Source organism: Mus caroli, chromosome 12 (assembly GCF_900094665.2).
Source record: "Mus caroli chromosome 12, CAROLI_EIJ_v1.1, whole genome shotgun sequence".
In the NCBI taxonomy this organism is placed as follows: Eukaryota; Metazoa; Chordata; class Mammalia; order Rodentia; family Muridae; genus Mus; species Mus caroli.
This window is the reverse complement of record NC_034581.1, coordinates 104086385-104107460: the sequence shown is the minus strand read 5'-3', so window position 1 is coordinate 104107460 and position 21076 is coordinate 104086385. Positions and strand designations below refer to the sequence as shown.

The 21076-nt window shown below is 37.2% G+C and overlaps 1 long non-coding RNA gene and 7 other non-coding genes across 28 annotated transcripts in view; all 8 read right to left on the bottom strand.

Moving 5' to 3' along the window:
• Positions 1-683: 683 nt before the first annotated feature.
• Positions 684-21076, bottom strand: part of LOC110306980 — a 63414-nt gene continuing 43021 nt past the window's right edge. For 13 of the 21 annotated variants that reach the window (XR_003838371.1, XR_003838373.1, XR_003838369.1 and 10 more), the window contains 15 exons: positions 20119-20204; positions 17741-17800; positions 15397-15484; positions 14592-14638; positions 13298-13398; positions 12832-12896; positions 11439-12322; positions 8933-9021; positions 8057-8142; positions 7104-7190; positions 6251-6408; positions 4809-4894; positions 3376-3444; positions 1684-1773; positions 684-764 (listed from right to left, as the gene is read on the bottom strand). This is a non-coding gene — a long non-coding RNA (uncharacterized LOC110306980). Of the gene's footprint in view, positions 765-1683; positions 1774-3375; positions 3445-4808; positions 4895-4946; positions 5047-6250; positions 6409-7103; positions 7191-8056; positions 8143-8932; positions 9022-11438; positions 12323-12831; positions 12897-13297; positions 13399-14591; positions 14639-15396; positions 15485-17740; positions 17801-20118; positions 20205-21076 lie in introns of all 21 variants that reach the window. The other 8 variants (XR_003838379.1, XR_003838381.1, XR_003838382.1 and 5 more) reach the window with 7 other exon arrangements.
• LOC115032822 lies at positions 4231-4303 on the bottom strand. The gene has a single exon (XR_003838485.1). It is a non-coding gene; the product is annotated as a small nucleolar RNA SNORD113/SNORD114 family (small nucleolar RNA).
• Positions 6019-6090, bottom strand: LOC115032820. The gene has a single exon (XR_003838483.1). It is a non-coding gene; the product is annotated as a small nucleolar RNA SNORD113/SNORD114 family (small nucleolar RNA).
• On the bottom strand, positions 6715-6787 carry LOC115032819. Its single transcript, XR_003838482.1, has one exon. It is a non-coding gene; the product is annotated as a small nucleolar RNA SNORD113/SNORD114 family (small nucleolar RNA).
• LOC115032833 lies at positions 7461-7534 on the bottom strand. The gene has a single exon (XR_003838493.1). It is a non-coding gene; the product is annotated as a small nucleolar RNA SNORD113/SNORD114 family (small nucleolar RNA).
• On the bottom strand, positions 8514-8585 carry LOC115032821. Its single transcript, XR_003838484.1, has one exon. It is a non-coding gene; the product is annotated as a small nucleolar RNA SNORD113/SNORD114 family (small nucleolar RNA).
• LOC115032831 lies at positions 15142-15211 on the bottom strand. Its single transcript, XR_003838491.1, has one exon. It is a non-coding gene; the product is annotated as a small nucleolar RNA SNORD113/SNORD114 family (small nucleolar RNA).
• On the bottom strand, positions 16959-17030 carry LOC115032834. The gene has a single exon (XR_003838494.1). It is a non-coding gene; the product is annotated as a small nucleolar RNA SNORD113/SNORD114 family (small nucleolar RNA).

Genomic DNA, 21076 nt, shown 5'->3' with positions numbered 1-21076 from the left:
AAAAAAAACAAAGCTGACAAGAGCCTAATACAGCAATCTCCTTAAAGGCTCTGCCAGAGCCTGACAAATACAAAGGGGGAGGCTCGCATCCAACCAGTGGACTGAGCATGGGGACCACAATAATGGAGGACTCGGTGAAAGGCTGAAGGAGCTGAAGGGGTTTTTTTCAACCCCATAGGAAGAACCACCAGACCCTCAGAGTTCCCAGAGACTAAAACACAAACCAGGGAGCACACACAAAGAAGAATGGGAAAAAAAGAAGCAAAGAAAAATCATGAGAAACACATCTCGACACTGAGACACAGATACTTAGACCCGGTGAAAATTCAAAACACTACAATCAGAAACGATAATATATACAGAAATTCTCTGTAGGGTGAAAAAGCCCAGACAAAGCACTATGAGTCAAAAAACCTTGCAAAAATGCAACTGAGTTCATATTGTGTTGGAAGTCTGAGCCATGGAGTCTGCTGTTATGGGCAGTTTCTATATCCAGTGTCACTCCATGGTAGAAAACAAGTTTTTCCTTTGAAAGAGTTTATCAACTGGAGAAAGCTCCTGGGTTATCGATATAGAATTATGTCCAGTTGCCCTCTCAGTGCTGAAACCCCACCAAGCTTAGACCTGTGCAGGTCTTGAGGGTGCTGCCTCAGTCTCTGTGAGCTCATTGGTCCTCTTGTGTCTTGAAGGCCTTGTTTCCTCAATGTCTTCCATTCCAATTGACTCTCACACTCCACCTCCTCTTCTACTGGGTTCCCTGAGCCCTGAAGGAAGGGATTTGATGGAGACATCTCAGTTAGGACTGAGTGTTCCAAGGTAAGAGGGAATAGTTTTAGAAATTGCCTATTCAGGCAAATGAGACATTACTAATCTAACTGGTCTCAATGAGACAAACACAGAGGCAGACACCACCATCTTCGGCACATCGGTAAGTATGGGAACAAAGGGAAAAGGAGGTTTGAAAATCTGATACAGTGCTCTCAGTGGACTTGCCTCAATTTTCTCTATTGCTCAGAGGTATACTAGGTTCCCAAACCAAAATATATACTGTATGTGTGCTGATTATGATTATGATTGATTAATCATTCATATATTCATATTAATAATTAGTACATCATGTACTACCTTTTTTGATCACTGGCCAAAAAAAACCTAACATTCCTAGATATTATCTTTTTTATTTCTTTGATTTTATGTTCCTGAGGCTAGAACCCAGGGTTTCCCAGATCCAAGACAAGGGCTCGACCACTGAAAGATAAATGGCCCTTTTCCCCAAGTTACCCTGAATTGGTTTCAATATTTTTAGTTTAGGTTGATAGGTTGTTTTCCTCTGTGACATTTACATAATTGAATCATGCTTAACTGTTGAAATGTAACTTGCTCATTGATTCTTTTTCTAATTTTAATATATGAAATTGTAACTATAAAAGCGAAGCCCATATAGACTGAAATCAATAACACAATGCTTGTATCCTGTCACCAACGCGATGAAGAACTATCAAGGGGACACAAGTTCCCTTTGACTTTTGAGTCCAAGACATCTGGTATTTTTTTGTGTGTGTACAAATTATAGGTAATGCTAGCTAGGTTGGTGGCAAAAAGCTTTTTTCTGGACACTATAAACAGATCAAATATCTGCATGGAATATCACATTCAGAAAGTGAGACTGTAATTATTACTCACGGTTGTAGCTGTGACTGTAACAGCACAATCAACCCTGGAGCTTAGGCCGAGGTACAATCCGATCCACCCATTGATCTGAAGTTGGCCTTTCTGGAAGGCACAGAACAGACAAGAATAAACTGAGCTGGGGTACACCAGTCAACTTACCTACAAATTGTTTACTCACGTTTACTTTCTCTTCAGAGACAGAATAGGACAGAATAATAATAATAATAATAATATTGATCACTAAGACTATAAGCCTTGTCAAGGGATAAGAGGAATATATTGTAAATACTAAGAAAAAAAAACTAACACTTCCAAAATATAGTAGGAATTACCTTCAATCTTATTTTGTTCTTTTAATAGAAGAATTCTTTCTTATCTATATTTTATGCTTGGGAGTCCATTAATATTACGGGATAGGATATAATGCTGCTACTGTTCTCACATCTGTGTGGAGAACCATGTCTAAGGGTCAGGGTGGACTTCAGATATACAGAACTGTAGACACAGTGGTCATCCTTGACCCAAGATAGGTCTAGTTCCATTGATTTCTGCATTGTTAATTAATAAATCTGAAATTTTCCTAATGACATTTAGGTGACAATGAATCAAAAAGAGTTAGGAACAAGATGCTTAAGTCATGCAAAGGGTCTTTTCCTACTTAGATGAGATCTCTTTGCTTTTCTTTGTGGTTCTCAATTGTGCAAGCGTTAATGAGCTTAGTGGTGGAAGGCCATGCTTATATCTAATCAGTGTAGTTGGTTTTAATAGATTCTGCGTGATACTTTAAGCTTTTAAAACCTCCCAAATTAAGTCAGGGGATTTGACCATAGTAACATGAGTCTCTGTGTTCTGGGGAATCAGAATGTGAATATCATGACGAAAGTGTCTATGCTGACAGTACCAAGAAAAAGACTCGTATTATAGCCAATTATTCTCTCATTCCCCCTTCTATTTTATTAGTCACTTGGGCAGGAACAAAATTCTCCTCGGTTCATTTACTTGACAAAGCAATCATAAATGCTTAAGCCCTGAACAAGGCAAGGACTTGCCATTATTTTTGGTAACTGCATCGTCCTTAGCTAGTAGTATCATTAAGACATTAATTTCTCTTGTTATTGTTTATTGTTATTGTTATTGTAATTTGTACTTATTTATTTCTAAAGGCACATGGTTTCCTGGCTTATTATTGTGTCTCAGTTGGCAAGATTCTCATGCTCACCAATGCTGACCGGCTTGGTTTTAATGTACACATTTGCATAGAGATTCTTTCACACTTTCACAATCGGAAAGGTAACATGGGCGCTGGAGCACACCTCAGAGGAAATCACACGAGATGCCTGTAAGGGATGGGACTCAGACTTCTGGACCTGTTCTCCTGCTCCACTGTTCACCTCCAACAAGATGTCACCACTGATCCAACCTCTGCCTCTGGTTTCCCCGATAAACTTTCATTATTATTGTTTATTAGCTGATTATTATTAATCATTAAAAACATCTTTAATTATAATTTACATAAATATTTTAGCTCCTTTGCCTAAAGTTACTATGTCTGCTGAAATTAAACTTAATTTCAATAATATTAATTAGTCCACCAAGCATTTCAGGGCCACAGCATACTTCTCCCCAGACCAATGGTCTTTAAGTTCTAGGAAATGTCTTTATAAAAACAGAGGAAAGAATTCAAAAGCAAGAACTTCGACTCACTTTGGTGACTATGCACCGGACACATATGAGGGACCGTGAACCTGGTGACCAGTGAGGAAGGCATCTGTTCTGAGGGTACAAAAGAAAACAGGGTGTGAAGGGGCTCTAATATACACACAATCTTTTATTTCATTGTTCAACAAAGGACAACTCACTAAGAACTCAGTGGTATATTTGGAAGGTTTAGTCTGATGCTGAGTCGGGACATTTTCTTTAATCTTATTCAGGTATGACATACATACATACACATACACATACATACACATATACATACACATACACATACATACACATATACATACATATATACTTATATATACTTCTATTTTTAATTTTGTATTATATATTATATTATACTTCTATAATATAATATGATAATATACTTATATAATATAATATAATATTATATAATATTATTATATAATAATATAATAATATTATATAATATTAATTTTAATTATATCTAATCTTACATATAATATAATTTTAACTTTCGAGTTTTGCGTTTTATGGGTTGTCTATGTCTGCATTTGTCTCTGTGTATGAATGAGATTCAAGTGCTTAATCTTCCTTTCTTTTTTCTGTTGGCTGATTTGGCTCTATTTTGGTTTGTCTGTTTTGCTGTTGTTTGTGTCTTTGTTTTCTAAAGAGACAGAGAAAGAAGGGGAAACGCTAGATGAGTGTGAAAGAGCTATTGTTTGGTAGGTAGTTTTAGTATTCTTGTTATGTAATTTATGTCTTGATTAGAAAATGACTTTCAAATTTATTTTTATTGATATTTTATCTAATTTTAGAAATAAATTAGTTTTAGCATTTGGAACTAAGATGATTGGCATATTCTAGATATTGTAAAATGTGGACCTCAGACTCCCAGACCTGTGATCATGATTTCCCGACTCATACAGCACCAGAGGTCATCATAGATCCAACATCAGCCTCCTCTCCTCTACTAATGTCTGCATCGTTGTTAAGCATTGATCACTACTGCTATGGAAATAATTAGGAATCACATCTTTAATATAATTTACATAAATATTTTAGCTCCTTTGCCTGAGGTTACTATGTCTGCTTAAATTAAACTTAATTGCAATAATATTAATATTAATAATATTAATGGCCACAGCATACTTCTCCCTGGACCAATGAGGTCCTTAAATATACGTATATTGCCATGCTGAGTATAGATTTTGTTACTCTTCTTTCTTTATTTTTTTTTTGGATGGGGGATTAACTCAGTATATTTATAAAATGAAAAGCTTTATCAAAATACTTTTCACTAGAAAATAACTAAAAAACTATTAAACACTATCTTAAGTCACATGGCATATTGGTCATTGGCAATGGCTGCTCATCTCAAATGATAAGCCGGCTTTATCAACACAGTGAGAGCATTTCTGAGCACCCCAAATCAACACAAGGTTGACTATACTCACGCTGTGTGTACATTATAAACCCGAAGTGCTGATAACAGAGCGCAGGAGCAATGGAGAATGTGCCAATCCCATTGAGGGCATCCATCCTGAGAGTACAAAGCAGATGAGATTATAAAGACTGAAATTGTGTTTACTCACCCATGAGTTCTGTCTGTGTATTTAGCGTCTTTTTCCTTAGCTCTCAGCTAAGTCTGCTTTGTACTTGTACAAGTTCTGGGCAAAATATTTGGCCATGGTTCTGTTACACAAAGAACATTATTGTTTATATGGTGTTCTGAATAATGCTATCAAATAAATGTGACTTTGGTTTGGTATATATTAGGATGACTCTTGCTGCGGAATTAGTCCTTAATTAGTAGAGAGGTAAGATCATACAAGTCTGCTGCCATGATCATGTGTATAAGCTACATGTTATGCTGCGGACTCAGAATTCTACAAACACTGGCCATTATAAATCAAAAATCAACCGTCCTCTATTAATTAATAAATGTTTATCAAGCAATATATTTCCAGCACTATTGAAATAATTATGATTCACAAAAATCCAAGAACAAAATTCTTAGGGAACTTCATACCTTTATAGAATAAGCAGTTTTTACACATTCTTAATTTGGTAAAATATTGTTAAAATTTTTATTTCACACAGATGCCATGGTTACTATTTGAACAAGGTTGATCTTCCAGATTATCAACCAGGGTTTTATCAATAAATTAAACTGTCTTTAGATATAACTCAAATGAGAATTGGATATCGGCTATATTCGGAAGATTTGGAATGCAGGCCGGAAAACTCCCGACCAGCGACACATGAATTAGGCTGAGAATACATTCTGAGAGAACATATCAGAAGAGGCTATAAAAGTATGGATGTTCTGTTTCCTTATCCAGTGCTTTCTCCCTGTTTGCTTTTTTTTCTTTATCACTCATATAAGTATACAATACACTATTATGTATCATTTTTGAGAAAACACGGAACCAGGCTCTAACCATGGCAAAATTATTGCCATTCATTTTAGTTGATGTGTCACCCAATGTCAGCAAGTATGAATGTGTGACTCTGTTTGGTTTGTATTAGTAGGACTCTTGCTGTAGAAGGATGTGTTGACTGGAAGAAACTATTTACTGTGTTTATACTTTATCTACTTATAAAAATAGGTTGCTCCTAACATCTGTCCCTAAGGTCATAAAGATATATTAGATCTTTCATGATGTGAATCTCAGACTTCCAGACATGTACTCATGATCCACAACTCATACGCCACCCTTTGTCATCACAGATCCAACATCAGACCCCTCTATCTCTATTAATATCTATATCGTTATCAAGTGATCATGAATCACAAAAACATCAAGCTGAGTATATGACCAAGAGCCACAGGCTCTTTTCTCCTACATGGCTAAAATCTCATTAAACATACCATCTGAGTCAGGTGCTTACTTACCACTTGGACAAGGTGGTAATTCAACACTAGTGTGTGTGCCCACAACCAAGATGTGAGCAATGACTACACAACTATGTATATCTTATGACTACAACCACCAGAGCAGGAATCTCGAAACCGAGGAAGTGTATATATACATCAGCTTGGGGGAATCCATTCTAAATACAAAGCAGAAGAGAAAATAAAAAGACTGATATTCACTTTGTGCCTACTGTAAATTACCCCACTCTTTAATTACTCCTCTCTGGATACAATATGCTACAGTGTGCTCTTTTTAAAAAGAAAGCATGCCACTGACCCTACCAAGACCATGACTGAGGATATCCTTAAAACCCTCCCTAAGAAGTAACATCTTAAGTGGAGAATATGCTACAAATTTATATTTATGTTTTAAACTAATTATCCAAATAGACTAGCACTCATAACTGTACCAGTGCTTGGGGGATGATGCTAACTATTGAGATGTGGAACTCAGACTCCCAGATCTGTAGTCATGATCCATGAATCATACGGCTACCACTGGTCATCATTGATCCAACATCCACCCTCCTCTTTTCTATTAATTTCTATGTGGGTTTTTTTTTTTGAGTAATTAAAGACACTACGGAGATAATTATGACCCACAAACCTCTAACAACAAGATCCTTGAGTGAAACTTAGACCTCTAAAGGACCTTTTGTCAAACTGAGTATTTATTTATATGCACTAAATTTGGCAAAATTAATTTGTTGCTAAGTTTGGGAAAATTAACAGTGTACTACACACAATAGCCATTTTCTCAAGATTTCTCTTCTAGCTTATAGGGCCATCTGTAAGTACGATAAACAACGGCACAAACACTGATGATACTCACACAGTGTCTATCCACGGACATAAAGGCTAGATCACGAGGTCCACTTTCAAGGGAGACTCTACGAAGTCGGCTTGTAGGATATCCATTCTTGAAGTATAGACAGAAGAGGTTATAAAGAGATTGATGTTCCGTTCGCTCATCTATGTATTCTGCCTGCTTCTGCTCATTTCATCTTATCCCTCACCTACATGGTCCTTATTCTGTCACACTTTCTTCTTACATATATACATACATACATATGTGTAGTCATCTTGTGAGCTGCTTTTTGATTGAAAATGACTTCCTAGTCAATTTTTATTTACATTTACCGACTTATAAAAGACTACTTCTTATCGCTGTCACTGGATACTTTATGATGTTGATCTCAGAATTAAATTTGTCGTCATGATTCATGACTCTAAGAATGCTCACAGACATTCATCATTGATCCAACATCAGTACTCCTGTTCCCTACTAATCTATGGAAAATTATTGAGCCATTGATGACTACTACTATTGCGACTAGTACTATTGTCCACTAAAGACAAGCCCTAACGACAAGATCCGTGAGTCTACTTAAACCTCTACAGGATCTTCTGCACTGATGCCTAGCTCTATTGTTGCACAATCTTAATTTGGTAAAATTTTATTAAACATTGTGCTTCATATACATCTTATAGGCCTATGGCTACATCTGATCTTCAGAGATAATAATGTATTTAAAAGAATTATTTATTTATTTTAGGAACAGGAGTACACTGTTGCTGTCATCAGACACACCAGAAGAGTGTATCAGAGCCCTTACAGATGGTTGTGAGCCACCATGGGTTGCTGGGAATTGAGCTCAGGACATCAGGGAGAACAGCCAGTGCTCTCAACCTCTGAGCCATCTCACCAGCCCCAGAAAGCTTTCCTACCCTGTTTTTATGAAAGTAAAAGAAGAATTTCGACACAGGAACACAGACTATACTCACACTATCTGAATCCTGCAGACACAAACAGGGAATCTCAAACCTCAAGAGTAACGAGGAAGGTGGGAGTCCGCCTGCAGGCGTACATTCTGAGAGCGGAAAGCAGAGAAATTATAAAAATGTTAAGCTTCTGTTTACGTAACTATGCATTCCGTCTGCTTCTCTGGATCATTCTCCATCTTATCCCTCATGAAGCCTTCATTATTATTCTATTACTATCTCTTCATTACAGATCATATGGCCATGGCTCTGAGGTGAGCAAGAACTTTGCTAACGACTTTAGATCACTCATGGGGAACCCCCAGTTATCATATCTGAATGAAACACTATTTAGTATATGTGCTTAACATTATTGCTATGGAATTATGTCTTATTAGAAATGATTTCCAAATGTATCACCATTTCATCTACTCTTAACACCTGTCACTAAGATCATAGGATGTTCTACATATATTACGATGTGAACCTCAGACTCTCAGACGCGTAGTCATCATCCACGACTCATACAGCACCCACAGTCATCATTGATCCAGCATCAGTCTCTGCTGCCCTACGCACGTAGGCAGCTTTAGTGTGCAAGTGATTACACGTACTACTAAGATCATTGTGATTCACAAAAAAACAAAAACAAAAACAAAAACCCTAAAGATAAGATCTTGCAGTAAACTTCAGAGTTCCTCAGTTGCTTTTTGAGCTATGAAGCTCTTTTCAATACATATCCTTAATTTGAAACAACTTTATTAAACCTTGTGCGTCAAACACATGCCATATACAGCCTTTCCTTGACTGTCCTTCCTAAAACAGATATTGCCCGTATCAATACAGTAAGTGGCCTTTAAATGCAACATGAAGAGACATCAGAATATGGACTGTACTTACACTGTGTCTATATTACAATCGGGAGCAGCTTATTAGGGGGCTCCTGATCACGCTAGGCTGTGTAAATCATCTCGGTGGCAGAATGCATTCTGAGAGTACAAAACAGAAGAGAGCAACAAAGGAAAATTACTATTTTGTCCCTTTGTTCACGTGATCTGTGTTCTTGCCTCACACCTCTTCTTCTCAAACATCTATATGGATGACACTATTATATGTTCTATTATGATGTAAAAAACTAGACATATAGTTCTGACCATACTAAGAAGGTTCTTACAGTTTTCTTTCCTGTGTACTCCTCAGTCATCCTGTTTTCATAAATTACTGTATTTTTTAATATAATGATAGTATAATTAATTATAATAACTCATGTGGAATTATTTTCTCAGATATTTACTTTATTTTTATTTTATCTATTTAAGGATTTTTTTTTAATCTGCATTTTGTATTTGTGACACATGTATGTGGTACAGAGACCAGATGATGTTAACGGATTCACAAGAACTAGAGTTACAGGCTGTCATATGGGTGATTCAACCCAAAGTGGGTCTTATGCAAAACCAGTAACTTCTTTTATCTACTGAGCTATCTCTCTAGTCTCTGGAGTAGTTTGTTGTTAGAAAGTGACTTACAAATTTACTTCTGTTAATGTTTTTGTCTAATTATAAAAGAAGACTATTCCTAGAATCTGCCACTAGTATCAGGGTTATGGATGAGATAGTTTATGATAGGGACTTTGATATCCAGACCAGGAGCCATCATCCACCCACAGTAATCATTAATTTCTAAATGCACAGATATATTTCAGTGTACATCCATTAATGACATAAGAATTGATCCTTATATTCTGAACACATGAACCTTGAAACCAGAAAACATTAACAACAATGAATTTTTGGATATATTTTGGAATATTTGGATATATTTTGGGATGCACCTAAGATATAAGTACTTGCTAGGATCTCGTGTGTGTTAAATACTCTTTGGAGCTATAAAAAACAAGCTATGAAAATTATGAAGAACAAGAAATGTTCCTCTGTGATCTTTGCTTCAGTAAATGCCTCCATATTTATCCCCTGGTTTCCTCCTGAACTTTATTTGATGATGGACAGGCTCTAAGATTTGACCAAACTTCCTTCTCCCAGCTTACAGTTCAACATGGTACCAATCACATCAATAGATCCTCTAAGTGAGGTTATTTTGTGCATATTTATAGAATTTGTCACGTATTTATTTTCCTGTCAACAAATAAAAACACTGGATTTACTTTGGGGTTATTTCATCAATAACTCCTTCAGCAGACTTCAGGTATGGAATATAGTAAAATTAACTAACACAAACATATATCTGGCATCTATAACCAGAATGCCAAGCATGAACCACAGGCTTTAAGTTGTAAGAGCAGCCAAGGAGTCATGGTCCTTGATTCATATGGGGTTATCATTTATCCAACATAAGCCCTACAAATTTTCATTAATCTTTATATTATTTTTAGAGATGCTTCTTATTTTATACTAATTAGATAAACATGATTTATAAAAGCTTTTAATTGGTATTCTGAAATATGCTTTAGAGATATCTAAAGGATCTTTGCCTATTTCATGTGTCATCATATCTATCCAATTTTTATGAATATTAATAAAATCTGTTACTTGCTACATCTGTCATTAAACATGTGTGTCATCCTTGAGTTATTAGGAGTTCATTTGTCAATAAGGAGAAGTGTTCATAGTAAGACAAGAACATGAACTGTATTTACACAGCCTAATGTGCTCTCAAGACCCAAGGCTAGTCAGGTGTCATGACTAGGTAGGAAAGGTAAGACAGCTTGAGATATCACATAAAGATGTAAACGAAATACATTAGGCACATGACTATATTTGTTCCAATGATAATTATGTTGTTTTGTGGGTATTTTTCCCAAACATAATGCATGGTACTCTTTTCTGGGGAAGAAATATATGAGAACTGGTCTGCCAATGTAAGAAATCGATCACTGGACACAGATCTCGTCTACATATTTAAAATGGACTTACAAATTTGGATGTGTGTATTGTTTGTAATTTGAGATTGCAATGTCCTATTTTGTTTGTTATATTTTAGCTACCTTATAAAAATAAAATGAAAACTCATGAATATAAAGATCAAGAAGACATATTAAACCACTTCTGATATCTAGCTCACTGCTGTAACTGTACCTGTGTTCACGTGTGGACCTGAGACTCCCAGACCTATAGTTGTGATGGATTGCCTAATTATTCATCTCACTTGTAAAGTCTTCCTCACAAATTCCTAGCACAATATCCTCGTTTGTTGAATAACTAACAGATCTTGTGCCACCCTGCCTCTCTGTCTTAATTTTGGCTATCCTTAATCCAGTGGTCACGGTCATGTTCAGTTGAGCACACAGTCTGAATAGGACTGAAAGGAGCCTATGCATGGCTTTACCACAACAGGGGTGTCTTATTAAAGCCACTCAAATGAAGAGCAGATCTTTGGCTTCACTTACTTCAGTTGCCGAGCTCCATCCACATGGTGAGAGTGCAACCACGGACCAGCAGGCAAGAAATGTGTCAGCACCCATCCAGGGAGGACAGGACAGCAAAGATAATAAGAAGATTGATATTTGTCCATTTAGTTTTACATTTCTCCTTTCATTTAAGAGACAAATTGTCATGATAATTTTCTTAAAAAAATTCAAAAGAAAAAAATTGATAATTTTTAAAATTAAGGCCTTGACCATCATAAAGACTTAAGAATTTTACTATATAAATAACCTTGGATAAAGGTTATATAAACCTTTGTGTAAGTCATTCTGACTAGATTTTTCAGTGTGTGCGTAAATATCATTGATGGTCAAATATTTATATTCAGTATTGATCAATGCCTTAAATCCTTTTCAGTGCATGGAGATTTGAATCTTGATTCTGTGATCTACTATGAAATGGTGAGAGTGCATGGCTAATATCTACTGTGTGCACATGCCTGACTTGCAACCCCTTCATGAGAGGGTCACATGAGGCACCTTCTGCTGTGGACCTCAGACCTCTAGTGACGTAGTCATCGTCCGTCCGTGACTTATAATCCCGAAACCTCGTCATCATTGGCCCGTGTTACACCTCTTCTCATCCAATTATACAAGCATGTTTGATGATCGACACAACTATTTGTCACTAATTAAAATGACAATCAATGGTTGCATTTTGTTTCTCAGAATGACTGGCATTCTTGTCTCAATACATGGTATACTCTATAATAAGATAGAGGATACCATTGAGCAAAACAAGACAGAATAATTTGGAGTATTACTCACACAGGACTTGTGAGCACAGAGGGTAGGTATTGAGTGTGTGAGCACGGACCCATGTTTAAATCAGACCGGAGCCATTGGTTCTGTGGGATGAATAGAGAGGATAACTGCCTTTGAGACCTCACAAGAATAAGTTTTGCATAACAATGTGATAACATATGAACCTGTGATAATCGCTATGAATTTTCTATTATCAAAATAAGTCTTTGGGTTTCCTTAATTTCAGTGTGTGGCGCCTTTCCTTCCAAGTTTATAATAAAGCTTCAAAAATCAACAATGTTAACATTGAACTACCCTAATCAATATTGACAGTTGCTTATAGTCCCTATATTTAATGACCCATTTAATGATCTCAGAAGGAGAGATAAAACATGCTCAATCCATATGGTATTTAAGGACCGAAAGTGTAAGTTATGTAAACAACCTTGCTATCAATGTGCTCTATACATTGATAGTTGGCCAACCCCTTTTTCATTTATTTATATATTTAATTACATACTAACTGAACAATATAACCACAACAAATCAAGTTCATCCACTCAAAATTAAGTCACAAATATCTTATTATTGGAAATTTCAAAAATCCACGAACCTCAGTCTGGGTGTCCTGTGTCCACAATAGAAAACATTAGATACATCAGCCATTGTGAGTGCATTCTGGGGGGAAAACACAGGTTATGAAATGAATGCACTTTCTATAGAGTCATTTAAGCCTTACTTAAATCCACTTTTAGCATGAGCATGTATATTGGACAGAACTCTAAAGTCTTAGTAAGATGGTGGAAGATAAATCAACTGTCACTTAAAAATTATTTAAGTCATGAATGTTGCATTACCTCACAATAAAATCTGTGCAAAGTATGAGAGTGTCTGCATGTGCGTGTCTGTGTGTGTGTGTGTGTGTGTGTGCGTGTGAGTGTATGTGTGTGTGTGTGTGGTGTGCGCGCTTGTGTGGTCAGATGTCAACTTCATGTGTTTCTAAGGAGATGCGGTCTTTCATTGGCCTGCAGCTTGTCTCTTAAGCTCAGCTGACTGACCACCAAGTCCCAAGGACCCACCTGTGTCTTCTCAGCCAGAAGTGAGTGTGTAGATCTCAGCAGGGGCCGGTGAAAACAGAATGGAGCTGACTGATTGCATATGGGATGCTTTGTTCCTGTAACTTGAAGGAAACGCCACCGTATAAATATATAGTCTAAGTAAATAGATGCAGTCACCATTGCAAAAGGCGTGCCTTTTCTGGAGTCATAGTGGATTGAATTAACTATCTACTTGTCCATGCACAGATATTGTACAATATTAATAACAGATTATATCATACATATAAAAGCTAATGGATGTTTTAGAGCTGTCTAAGGGGACATTGGTGATTCGGTGTGTCATCAGACCAATTTTCATCTTAAAGATATTAATGAAGCATGCCCTGAACAAACTGTATCTGTCATTAATTGTGGGTGTAATTCTTAAGGAAGGCAGAATCTGTAAGAACCCGAGAACATGAACTATACTTAGAGAGCCTACTGTGCACCCAAGATCCTAAGTTAGCCATGGACTCCATGATCGAAATGGATAGGTAATGCAGCTTGAGATGAAAAGGAGAAACGATTATATACATAATTAGTTTCTATGCAATTATGATCCTTGTAGTAGTTCTTTTCTTATTTTACCCTCGAGTTACATGAAGCTGTGATACATTCTTCTCTAGAAAATAAACAGGAGACCAGGTTCTTCACCAAATGAGAATGCCGTCTGCCATTTAAAACAGCACACAAAATTCTCAGCTAAGGGGTTCTAACTCTGGCCATTTTTTACTAATGAATTTCTGAACTTTGATATTTATACTGTTAGTAGTACTACTTGGTGTTATTTAAATAATTAGAGAATGCTTTGACCTCTTTCATTTAGTATAATCTAAGTCCGAGTAGAATGAAAACAGATGAACCTAAGGATTTTAACACACTAATTTACATCCAATATCTATATCACAGCTCCATACTACACGTGTTTGGGTGTGGACCTCTGACGACCAGACCTGTAGCTATGATCACGATTCATACATCATCAGTGGCCATCATTGACCTAACACTGTCCTTCAACTTCTCTCACAGTTTCCCCTTTTATTAACAACTATATGGATCAATTAGAATTCATCACAGATCCTTGCACAAGATCCCAGTGTATTGAAGTTCATCAACAGAGCTTGTGCCCCTCTGACTCTCCATCATTTCTCTAAATTTTGGAAATCTTCAACATGGTATTTATGATCATGTTGAGTTGACCTTACTGGAGCCTATGCCTCCCTTAGCAGGAACATCTTACGATGGCCACCCAAACCAAGACTTTGACTCCACTTACATCAGTTTCCACACTTGTTAAACAGGGGAATACAGCAGCATGGACCTCTTAGCCAGGAAACAATGTGTTAGGCAGCATCCATCCAGGTAGGACAAAACAGCAAAGAGAATAAAAAAAATTGATATTTTCCAATTCTTCCTACATTTCTCTTTTCATTACTTGTTACTTAAGATTCAAATTACTATGAAAGTTTCTTAAGAAATCAAATAACATTTCAAATGAAGGCCTTGACCCACACTAGGGGGTAAGCCATTAATTACACTGAATATGTCAATTTGGATAAACGTTATATACATCTTTATGCCAATGATTTCTTAACATACTTTCAGATTTTCCAAATGAATTAGTAGCATTTGGGGTCAAATATTTATTTTCATAATTAGTTGATTGCTCTAATAATTTATCTGCAAGTGTATTTATGTTTATATTGTGATTCATTGATCACAATATAAAAAAATTATGGGAGTGCCTGACTCTTGTGCACAGTATGTACTGCATATGTCTAACTTTTACCAGCTGTCCAAGAGGGGGACTTGAGACATCTTACGGTATGAACCTCAGAATCCAGGATGTTGTCATCGTCTGTGACTTATAATATAGACAAGGTCATCATTGGTCCATATTTACAGTTTTCTTCTCTAGTAACATACGCATGTGTGTTGATTAACACACCGATTTATAAATAATAAAAATGTCTATGAATAAGAACAGCCTAAGAACAATTTTATTTTGTTCTTCAGAATAATGCAATCCCTTGCTGGGATGCACTCAATCAGCAAACAGAATAATTTTGAACATTACTCACATGGCTTGGGATGTCATGGAAATACTGTGCATAACTGTAGAGCTTGCATGCAAGACCCGCTGTTTAACAACAACCTCCACCAGTAGCTCTGAGGGATAAGCACATGTGATGAAAGTTGGATGATTTAAACTCGTGGAAGCTTCTGGAAACTCTCTGTGAAGATGTCTGTAAACCTGTGGTAATAGCTATGTATTGTCATCTCATGAAATGTACGTGTCTCGGGTCTAATTTGAGAGTGTGACGAGGTTTTTGCAACACCTTTCTAATAAAGTTTAAGAAATTAAGAATGTCTTCTTTTTTCCCCCCTCTGATATTAGGACAGAGACTGACAGTGAACTGGGAAGCCAGTGGTTATGAGCAACAAAGACTCAGAAAGATAACCACCCATTCCTTCCTAAGCTGAGAGCAACGGGGACTGGTGTATGCATTCCGAGGACAAGGCAGTAAAAAAAAATGAAAATTAATAGTTCATGGTACAGATGGTCAGATAGGAAGCTCAAGTCTAAACTCAGATTTTTATAGCCAAAAGTACTCAGATTATTATAGCTCAACTAAAATTGATGGGACTAAGGAATAAGCTCGCTGGCAAAGCCACTGAGATTACAATAAGTAGTGACTTTCCAATAACTGCAGACTAGATACAAGCATGAACACCAAGACTGGTTCATGGGTCTGTCAAGAGTAAAATATTCCGACTGGACCTAGGCAAGGTGTCTCTGCAGGAGCCTATGCAATGTGTGAATATATATATTTGCTTGCATATGTAACTCTTTGACCCTGCAACTTCAAGGAACAAAACAAAAAATTTATAATATTGTATTATGTCTAAATAAATAAATAATAGAAAAATATAGGAAAAATGTGAGGTGCTCCACTTATTAGGTTTCTCCAATTCAGGTGGTACTGTAACTGTCCACTTCTCTCATAATAAAAGGTCCTGCAGCTTAGCTTGATTAATTGAGATAGTAATGTCCTTTTTCTATATATGAAAATGCCATTACAACTGTGATTCCACAAAAAATGGAACAATAGATTAATTCCAGATTACATTATATGTTCAGTCATGGAAGGATTAACACATGTCTCTAATTATTTAAATTAAAGTGAGGGTCAGAATTGAAATACAGAGGAAAGTAAAACAGAAGCCCTACTTGTTCATCTGGGGCGAGCTGTCAGCCTGGATTCATGTATAAGCCCTCTTCTACTCAGATTTTATTTAGTTAATAATCGTCTTAAATAAATATTTTGCTCTTCCTTTTAAAAAACACACAACATGTCAAAAGAACAAACATCTATCCAAATGTTCCTTGCCCCATGGCATCAGCCTTGATCAATACATTGCTAGAATGTCAAGCTTCATAAATACATTAGTAAAGATTCTTATTATAACTACTCACATATTTGAAAGAGCAATGACCCATTTTGTTAGTGCTCCTTTATAGGGTTCTTAGTTGATTCATACACTGCTTTAGTGCACAGAAGCCCAAGAATACTGCCCATGTTATTATAGATAGCCAGACTAAGCTCATATCCCAAAGAGATAATAAATGGGATTTTTCACGATGGACCTCTGAGTGACAGGGCTTAGTCAAAGCCCTCCATTCAGACACCCCAGGGTACTCATCAGTGATCCACATGAGCCACCTTTGACCTCTGTCTTTTTCTTTCAGAGACAGTTTTGTTTATTGACCCATTCATAGCCTCACTGGGGGCAATAGGATAAATATTCATGAAGTGAGAAGACCTAGCCAGGAACAATCAGTGTGCTTGGGACTGAGGTCTCCTTACAGGTTCTTTCTTTTCTCATTGCTGAGTTCTCTCTCTGATTCTCTGATTCCAGAGGCCTTCAGTGAACCATGGATGGATCAATTCGCATGCCTGCCTCAAAGCCATCACATCTGTCTCTCTTCCCTCTTCCTGTGTGCAGCCTTCTCTGTGAAGAGCTGTCCAATAGCTCTTTGCAGAATAATAGAAACCTGATACTACCACAGTGCCCCAAAGGCTCAGGTAGCTACTGAGAACTTGCAATGTGAGCACTGCAACTGAGAAATTGAATTTTACAATTCACTTCACAGTAATTACTTTATATATAAGCAGCCATGTGTGTATGGTGGCAGCCATATTGGACATGCAGGCTCAGATTATTGAGTAGAAAACTTTTTAAGTAAACTGCTGTGCGAAAATAAAATGGGCTGTGAGTAAAATATGCCAATTAGCTTCCTAGCAATTGTTTCATATTACATTTGTATCATTGGTTTGTAGACTTAAATAATCCAATGAACACTGCAAAGAAATCAGTACTGACAGGATTCTTTGATGATTATGGAGTCATAAGACATCTTACCTGCAATGGCAATAGCAAACTCCTCATCTCAGAGAGTAATTCAGTCTGCTAGTCTTCATTCTATGGTGTCAAATGCCAAGTTTTAAAACAGTGAGCTATTTGGATCACTTTAAGCAGCATTCGTTTAATTCTAAAATGTTCATGATGACAATTCCTAATTTTTTCGTTGACCCAAGAATAGGCCACCTTGGCATTTGTCTAACTATGACTTTGAAAAGATAAAATGAATCAAGTTCGATTCATCACTTGGAAACAAGACTGATCAAGAGTGAAGAGTGCGCTTGCCTGTCTATGGGTCTCATCACAGAGGCAGAAGAGTTCCTTTTCCAATTGACTAATTTTGAAAGAAAATGAATGAATTTACAGTATATTACTCCAGAATGTATAATTAGCACACATTTATCAAAAAAAAAAAGAGAAGTAAATCATAAAAATAGAAAACAAAATGAAACCTGAATATAAAGACAAAACATTCTGGATGTGTTGTTTTCCTTTAAGTGAAAGGAGGGGCAGAGACCAAGTATTGATTATGTAGCTCAGGTTGGCCCTGAACTTGTGATCCTACTACTAACCAAACACACACACCCTCAGTGGGACTCAATGTTCTATGAATTGGCAATGACAGTCTACTCTATGCTTCATGATGCCCTGCACCGAACTCGTTCGATATTGACGCAGTTATATATCTCATACCTTAACAATTTCTCATTGAAAAGAATGTCAGTCTATATCAGCATGTACTATGAACATCCCTGGTCCACATACCCAAGCTCGAGGCCCATTTCTTTATTGGACACAGGAGGCCATTTTTAAAACAAAGACCTCAGAGTTCCATAGGAGTTCACCACAGCATCTTTTATTCAGGCACCTCTGCTAATCCCACCATTGTATTTGTTTAATTTTTAAATTAAAAAAAAATTACATTAGCTTTGAGGTAAGGTCTTGTTATATAGTTAAGGTTAGCCCAGAACTCATAGTAATCCTCCTGCTTCAGCCACCTAACTATTAAACTTACAAACATCCACCATCATTCTAATCCCTGGTGGTGAAATCAGACATGAAGCTACTCTTTTAGTCTCTTATAATAACAGCAACCATTCATGTGAACACTCAGAATAATGGGAGTTAAGTTCTGTTCATATCTGTACACTCATTTGTTATGAAGTGATCCACAAATTAGCTTTAAAAAAAGAACAGTTACGTTTCTCAACCGTACGACTGGGGTGCATTGCTCTTTCCAGTTGAAAAGTGAGTGCAAGTCCGAGATAAACATTTATTTCAGGTTCAAGCAGGGACAGTGCCCATCTTCCAAGGGCTGGACATGGGTCTTTGAGGTTTTGTTAGTTGTGATGCTCATCAAAATAATTTATATTAGTGTGTTTATTAAAAATGACTTATTAATGAATATTTCTATTTATATTATTTTCACGGGTTTGACGTTATACAAAATACATAACATGGATTTTATTGGACTGTTTTAAAATAAGCCATGCAATGAGCGACTCAGCGACTCAGCACTAACTCTGCAGCATAGAGTGCTTAGCTAAGTCCTTGCAGAAAAAAAGAACAATAGTCTTTGCTTCATTAGCCCCTTTCACAACTCAAAACAGGATGAGGCAGGGACTTTCTGCCTTTTACAAAAGTATTGATCGACAGACGAGTAACTGCACACACGTGAACAATGGAAAAGCCAAAGGCACAGTTCCCGTAGACACAGTAGACCTCACAGTCACAGGCCATATTTAATTGGGACACTGAATTCAGATACCCCAGGCACACTCGTCATAGACCTGGAAGTCTGTGCTTTTAGTCAGTCATACTAGTCTTGACTTACTCATCGATTCACTAATAATATAATCAATATCCATGAATTAAGGAAGGAACAATACTTGGAAATACAGATACATCTTGACAGTGCACATCTCACAGAGCTAAAGTCTGCCCTTTCTGCTGTGAGCCTCAACATGGGAAATCTGACTGAATCCAGATCTGTGCATCCTATCAATCACTGTCAATCACACCGCTTCTCTCACTGAATATCTATATAAAGATGGCACAATAGACTACCATCTGGTGAGAAGATTCATTGTTTCATGATATTCTCCTCTCTGGGAGGGGACCAGGAAGGCAATACAATGGTGAAGTATCCAGATGTGTTAAGACCCGAATCACTTAAAACATTCTAGAAATGGTGGAAATACACTTTTTTGTTGAGAGCAATGTGTTGGGGCTGAAGTGGATCACTCCTGATTACTACCTCACAAACCATTCTCATCAGTGGCCAGCTCATGACCACTTTTGAATCTGTTCCTCAGAACCATTCTACGGGCCTGATGGTGCCCCTCTCACAAAGGACATGAAGCCTGATGCCCACTTACGTCTGCATCATCCCTCCTTCTCTAGCGGTTAACAGGCAAGATCTTTCCCAGAATGTAATCATGAAGCGATGCCAGCCACGCTCATTCTGGGGAGTAAAAGGCAAACATTCAAATGAATTGGTGTCATTTAGTTTTGGGAAGAACTGCAGTTGGGGGTGATCAATTAGCCATAAGCTTAGGTTTGTGCTCCGCTCGGAACACTTGGGAAGGCAGCAACTGCTTTATATTTATTACCTTATGGGGTCTAAGCGAGAACAGCACTTTATATTTATGAACCTGCATACGTTTTATTTTAAATAATGTAATGAACACCACAGAACCCAGCAGTAAGAAGAAGAAAAATAACACTAATTATTAGGAACATCTGGTGTTTGTTCCCAACATATATTAAGAGCAAGGTTGTCTTCTAGGTGGGACTTTGAAATGCAAAATTGGAGGTGATAGATTTACCATATAGTGTAATCTCTGTTATGGCCTAAGCTTAATGTTCCTGGGTGTGTGCTTATATGTGCACTTGCACATGCATGTGGGTGTGTGTTCACATGTGAGCATGACAACCGTGGCAGACAATCCTCAGAAGATGACCGCCCAGCCCCTGTCTAACTCGCACATTAACTGACAAGATTAATTTCTCATAGGAGAATTTTTCTAGCAGAATTTGAAAGTTGACAGCTACCAAGCCAAGACTGGAACACTCATGAGGTAAATTCCTAAATGCATGACTGGAAAGATCCCGAAAGTCTCTGCCTTCTTCTGCATGTCAGGAGTGCACGGTTCCAGTGCTCAATTCCTCAATTTATAAACAAACAATGAAACAAACAAACACACACACAACCGGTTGAGATACACATTTAAGAATGTGTCCCATCGCCGGGCGTGGTGGCGCACGCCTTTAATCCCAGCACTCGGGAGGCAGAGGCAGGCGGATTTCTGAGTTCGAGGCCAGCCTGGTCTACAA